The sequence below is a fragment of the Ranitomeya imitator genome, chromosome 1 (assembly GCF_032444005.1).
Source record: "Ranitomeya imitator isolate aRanImi1 chromosome 1, aRanImi1.pri, whole genome shotgun sequence".
Taxonomy (NCBI): Eukaryota; Metazoa; Chordata; class Amphibia; order Anura; family Dendrobatidae; genus Ranitomeya; species Ranitomeya imitator.
Window position 1 is genome coordinate 149764724 of NC_091282.1, and position 6844 is coordinate 149771567.

Below are 6844 nucleotides of genomic sequence, written 5' to 3' on the forward strand. Positions count from 1 at the left end.
TTTGGTTTTACTATTCTCTTTTGTGTCTTCAGGTTTCTTGGTGGTGTGTGAACATGATCATACAGACTTGTTCACTGTGCAAGTAGCCCATGTGTTCCTGTTTCCATAATTGTTCTCTTGTGTCTACAAGACTGGGGAGTTCCACCACTCCTCTTGGGCTATCTGCACAAAAGCTGTTCTACCCTGTATGCACACATGGATTTTTCCTCTCTGAACCCTGTTCACACAGGTTATATACAGATGATCAGGTTTTTAAATACATCAGATAGGGATTGCATACATTAGTTAGGACTGCTCTGATAAGGGTATACCGTGAAGATTGGTAGAGCAGCTTAGTATACATTTTTTGCAAAAAACGTATCAACCAAATACCCTGTATTTTACATCTTTTACTAGCACTTGCGGATTACTGCAACATTTTTTCAAACTGAGTGTTTTTGGTTTTACTATTCTCTTTTGTGTCTTCAGGTTTCTTGGTGGTGTGTGAACATGATCATACAGACTTGTTCACTGTGCAAGTAGCCCATGTGTTCCTGTTTCCATAATTGTTCTCTTGTGTCTACAAGACTGGGGAGTTCCACCACTCCTCTTGGGCTATCTGCACAAAAGCTGTTCTACCCTGTATGCACACATGGATTTTTCCTCTCTGAACCCTGTTCACACAGGTTATATACAGATGATCAGGTTTTTAAATACATCAGATAGGGATTGCATACATTAGTTAGGACTGCTCTGATAAGGGTATACCGTGAAGATTGGTAGAGCAGCTTAGTATACATTTTTTGCAAAAAACGTATCAACCAAATACCCTGTATTTTACATCTTTTACTAGCACTTGCGGATTACTGCAACATTTTTTCAAACTGAGTGTTTTTGGTTTTACTATTCTCTTTTGTGTCTTCAGGTTTCTTGGTGGTGTGTGAACATGATCATACAGACTTGTTCACTGTGCAAGTAGCCCATGTGTTCCTGTTTCCATAATTGTTCTCTTGTGTCTACAAGACTGGGGAGTTCCACCACTCCTCTTGGGCTATCTGCACAAAAGCTGTTCTACCCTGTATGCACACATGGATTTTTCCTCTCTGAACCCTGTTCACACAGGTTATATACAGATGATCAGGTTTTTAAATACATCAGATAGGGATTGCATACATTAGTTAGGACTGCTCTGATAAGGGTATACCGTGAAGATTGGTAGAGCAGCTTAGTATACATTTTTTGCAAAAAACGTATCAACCAAATACCCTGTATTTTACATCTTTTACTAGCACTTGCGGATTACTGCAACATTTTTTCAAACTGAGTGTTTTTGGTTTTACTATTCTCTTTTGTGTCTTCAGGTTTCTTGGTGGTGTGTGAACATGATCATACAGACTTGTTCACTGTGCAAGTAGCCCATGTGTTCCTGTTTCCATAATTGTTCTCTTGTGTCTACAAGACTGGGGAGTTCCACCACTTCTCTTGGGCTATCTGCACAAAAGCTGTTCTACCCTGTATGCACACATGGATTTTTCCTCTCTGAACCCTGTTCACAAAGGTTATATACAGATGATCAGGTTTTTAAATACATCAGATAGGGATTGCATACATTAGTTAGGACTGCTCTGATAAGGGTATACCGTGAAGATTGGTAGAGCAGCTTAGTATACATTTTTTGCAAAAAACGTATCAACCAAATACCCTGTATTTTACATCTTTTACTAGCACTTGCGGATTACTGCAACATTTTTTCAAACTGAGTGTTTTTGGTTTTACTATTCTCTTTTGTGTCTTCAGGTTTCTTGGTGGTGTGTGAACATGATCATACAGACTTGTTCACTGTGCAAGTAGCCCATGTGTTCCTGTTTCCATAATTGTTCTCTTGTGTCTACAAGACTGGGGAGTTCCACCACTCCTCTTGGGCTATCTGCACAAAAGCTGTTCTACCCTGTATGCACACATGGATTTTTCCTCTCTGAACCCTGTTCACACAGGTTATATACAGATGATCAGGTTTTTAAATACATCAGATAGGGATTGCATACATTAGTTAGGACTGCTCTGATAAGGGTATACCGTGAAGATTGGTAGAGCAGCTTAGTATACATTTTTTGCAAAAAACGTATCAACCAAATACCCTGTATTTTACATCTTTTACTAGCACTTGCGGATTACTGCAACATTTTTTCAAACTGAGTGTTTTTGGTTTTACTATTCTCTTTTGTGTCTTCAGGTTTCTTGGTGGTGTGTGAACATGATCATACAGACTTGTTCACTGTGCAAGTAGCCCATGTGTTCCTGTTTCCATAATTGTTCTCTTGTGTCTACAAGACTGGGGAGTTCCACCACTCCTCTTGGGCTATCTGCACAAAAGCTGTTCTACCCTGTATGCACACATGGATTTTTCCTCTCTGAACCCTGTTCACACAGGTTATATACAGATGATCAGGTTTTTAAATACATCAGATAGGGATTGCATACATTAGTTAGGACTGCTCTGATAAGGGTATACCGTGAAGATTGGTAGAGCAGCTTAGTATACATTTTTTGCAAAAAACGTATCAACCAAATACCCTGTATTTTACATCTTTTACTAGCACTTGCGGATTACTGCAACATTTTTTCAAACTGAGTGTTTTTGGTTTTACTATTCTCTTTTGTGTCTTCCTCTTTTAGTAAAGATGTAGGAAGTTTTTGTATATTCTGCTGTGGATGTTTTGAAGGGTTTTTATACTGACCGCACAGAACTCTGTCCTATCCTGTCCTATCTAGCTAGAGTGGCCTCCTGTGCTAATCCTGTTTTTCTGCCTGTGTATATTTTTTCCTCTCCGACTCACCGCCAATATTTGTGGGGGGCTGTCTATCCTTTGGGGATTTTCTCTAAGGCAAGATAGTATTCCTATTTCCATCTTTAGGGGTATTTAGTTCTCCGGCTGTGACGAGGTGTCTAGGTGTGTTAGGTACACTCCACAGCTACTTCTAGTTGCGGTGTTAAGTTCAGGATTGCGGTCAGTACAGTGACCACTTTCTCCAGTGAATGTTCTCATGCAGCTCCTAGGTCACCGGATCATAACAGTACTATTGGCCAACAATGAGTTAAATGCATCTCAGAAGAAGGGAAGGAAGCTCTTGAGCCATTTTTTTTTCTCCAGTCTGTTTTGTCTTCTCCTCACTCTTTATCTCTGGGTGCCTGAGGAGCCTGGTGCAAGCATGAATGTTCAGGAATTAGTTTCTCGTGTAGACCAGCTTGCTGCTAGGGTGCAAGGTATTTCTGATTATATTGTTCAAACTCCTGCTTTAGAACCGAAGATTCCTATTCCTGATTTGTTTTCTGGTGACAGGTCTAAATTTTTGAGTTTTAAAAACAACTGTAAACTGTTTTCTGACCTGAGACCTCGATCCTCTGGTGATTCCATTCAGCAGGTAAAAATCGTAATCTCCCTGCTGCGTGGCGACCCGCAGGATTGGGCGTTTTCCCTGGAATCTGGGAATCCGGCTTTGCTTAATATTGACTCTTTTTTTCAGGCTTTAGGACTATTATATGATGAACCTAATTCTGTGGATCAAGCTGAGAAAACCTTGTTGGCCCTGTCTCAGGGTCAAGAGGCAGCAGAATTATATTGTCAGAAATTCAGAAAATGGTCTGTGTTGACTAAATGGAATAATGATGCTTTGGCGGCAATTTTCAGAAGGGGGCTTTCTGAATCCGTTAAAGATGTTATGGTGGGGTTTCCCACGCCTTCCGCTCTGAGTGATTCTATGTCTCTGGCCATTCAGATTGACCGACGCCTGCGGGAGCGCAGAACTGTGCGCGCTGTGGCGTTATCCTAAGAGCAAATTTCTGAGCCTATGCAATGTGATAGAATTCTGTCTAGAACGGAACGACAAGGTTTCAGACGTCAAAATAGGTTGTGTTATTATTTTGGCGACGCTTCTCATGTCATTTCTGTCTGCCCTAAGTGGACAAAGAGGATCGCCAGTTCAATTACCATCAGTACTGTACAACCTAAATTTCTGTTATCTGTGTCCTTGATCTGCTCATTGTCATCATTTTCTGTCATGGCGTTTGTGGATTCAGGTGCCGCCTTTAATTTAATGGATTTTGAGTTTGCCAAGCGTTGTGGTTTTCCCTTGCAGCCTTTGCAGAACCCTATTCCTTTAAGAGGCATTGATGCTACACCCTTGGCTAAAAATAAGCCCCAGTTTTGGACACAGGTGACCATGCGCATGGCGCCAGCCCATCAGGAAGATTGTCGATTCCTGGTGTTGCATAACTTGCATGATGCTATCGTGCTGGGTTTTCCATGGTTGCAGGTACATAATCCTGTGTTGGACTGGAAGTCCATGTCTGTGACTAGTTGGGGTTGTCAGGGTGTTCATAATGATGTTCCTTTGATGTCAATCTCCTCTTCTTCACCTTCTGAAATTCCAGAGTTTTTGTCTGATTTTCAGGATGTATTCGATGAGCCCAAGTCCAGTTCCCTTCCACCGCACAGGGACTGCGATTGTGCTATTGACTTGATTCCAGGCTGTAAGTTTCCTAAGGGTCGACTTTTTAATCTATCTGTGCCTGAACATACCGCCATGCGGAGCTATATTAAGGAGTCTTTGGAGAAAGGGCATATTCGGCCATCTTCTTCACCGTTGGGAGCGGGGTTCTTTTTTGTTGCTAAAAAAGATGGTTCCTTGAGACCATGTATAGATTATCGCCTCTTGAATACAATCACGGTCAAGTTTCAATACCCTTTACCTTTGCTTTCCAATTTGTTTGCTAGGATTAAGTGGGCTAGTTGGTTTACGAAGATTGACCTTCGGGGGGCATATAATCTTGTTCGTATTAAGCAGGGTGATGAATGGAAAACTGCGTTTAATACGCCCGAAGGCCATTTTGAATACCTTGTGATGCCATTCGGACTCTCTAATGCTCCATCTGTTTTTCAGTCCTTCATGCATGATATCTTCCGGACTTATCTTGATAAATTCTTGATTGTATATTTGGACGATATTTTGATTTTTTCCGATGATTGGGAGTCTCATGTGCAACAGGTCAGGATGGTATTTCAGATCCTTCGTGACAATGCCCTGTTTGTGAAAGGGTCTAAGTGTCTCTTTGGGGTGCAGAAAGTCTCTTTTTTGGGTTTCATTTTTTCTCCTTCGTCTATAGAGATGGATCCGGTTAAGGTTCAGGCCATTCATGATTGGATTCAGCCCACATCCGTGAAGAGCCTTCAGAAATTTTTGGGTTTTGCAAATTTTTATCGCCGTTTCATTGCTAGTTTTCCAGCGTGGTTAAACCCTTGACCGATTTGACGAAGAAAGGCGCTGATGTGGCGAATTGGTCCTCTGCGGCTGTCTCTGCCTTTCAGGAGCTTAAACGTCGATTTACTTCTGCTCCAGTGTTGCGCCAACCGGATGTTTCTCTTCCATTTCAGGTTGAGGTTGACGCTTCTGAGATTGGGGCAGGGGCCGTTTTGTCTCAGAGGGATCCTGTTGGTTCCTTAATGAAACCGTGTGCCTTCTTTTCTCGTAAGTTTTCGCCTGCTGAACGCAATTATGATGTCGGCAATTGGGAGTTGTTGGCTATGAAGTGTGCGTTTGAGGAGTGGCGACATTGGCTTGAGGGAGCTAAGCACCGTATTGTGGTCTTGACCGATCAAAAGAATTTGATTTACCTCGAGTCTGCTAAACGGCTGAATCCTAGACAGGCTCGATGGTCCTTGTTTTTTTCCCGTTTTGATTTCGTGGTCTCGTACCTTCCGGGTTCTAAGAATATTAAGGCTGATGCCCTCTCTAGGAGTTTTTTGCCTGATTCTCCTGAGGTCTTAGAGCCGGTCGGTATTCTGAAAGAGGGGGTGGTCCTTTCTGCCATTTCCCCTGATTTACGACGGGTTCCTCAGGAAATTCAGGCTGACAAACCTGACCGCTGTCCTGTGGGGAAATTGTTTGTTCCTGACAGATGGACTAGTAGAGTGATTTCTGAGGTTCACTGTTCCGTGTTGACCGGTCATCCTGGCATTTTTGGTACCAGAGATTTGGTTGGTAGGTCCTTTTGGTGGCCTTCATTGTCACGTGATGTGCGTTCTTTTGTGCAGTCCTGTGGGACTTGTGCGCGGGCCAAGCCTTGTTGTTCCCGTGCTAGTGGGTTGCTTTTGCCATTGCCAGTCCCTGAGAGGCCCTGGACGCATATTTCGATGGATTTTATTTCTGATCTTCCGGTCTCCCAGAAGATGTCTGTTATCTGGGATGTTTGTGACCGGTTCTCTAAGATGGTTCATTTGGTGCCCTTACCTAAATTGCCTTCCTCTTCAGATTTGGTTCCGTTGTTCTTTCAGCATGTGGCTCATTTGCATGGTATTCCGGAGAATATTGTGTCCGACAGAGGTTCCCAGTTTGTTTCTAGGTTTTGGCGGGCCTTTTGTGCTAGGCTGGGCATTGATTTGTCTTTTTCTTCTGCGTTTCATCCTCAGACAAATGGCCAGACCGAGCGAACTAATCAGACCTTGGAGACTTATTTGAGATGCTTTGTGTCTGCTGATCAGGATGATTGGGTGGCCTTCTTGCCATTGGCCAAGTTTGCCCTTAATAATCGGGCTAGTTCTGCTACCTTGGTTTCGCCTTTCTTCTGTAATTTTGGTTTTCATCCTCGTTTTTCTTCGGGGCAGGTTGAGCCTTCTGACTGTCCTGGTGTGGATTCTGTGGTGAACAGGTTGCAGCAGATTTGGGCTCATGTGGTGGACAAGTTGGTGTTGTCTCAAGAGGAGGCTCAACGTTTTGCTAATCGTCGTCGGTGTGTTGGTTCCCGGCTTCGGGTTGGGGATCTGGTCTGGTTGTCTTCCCGTCATGTTCCTATGAAGGTTTCTTCTCC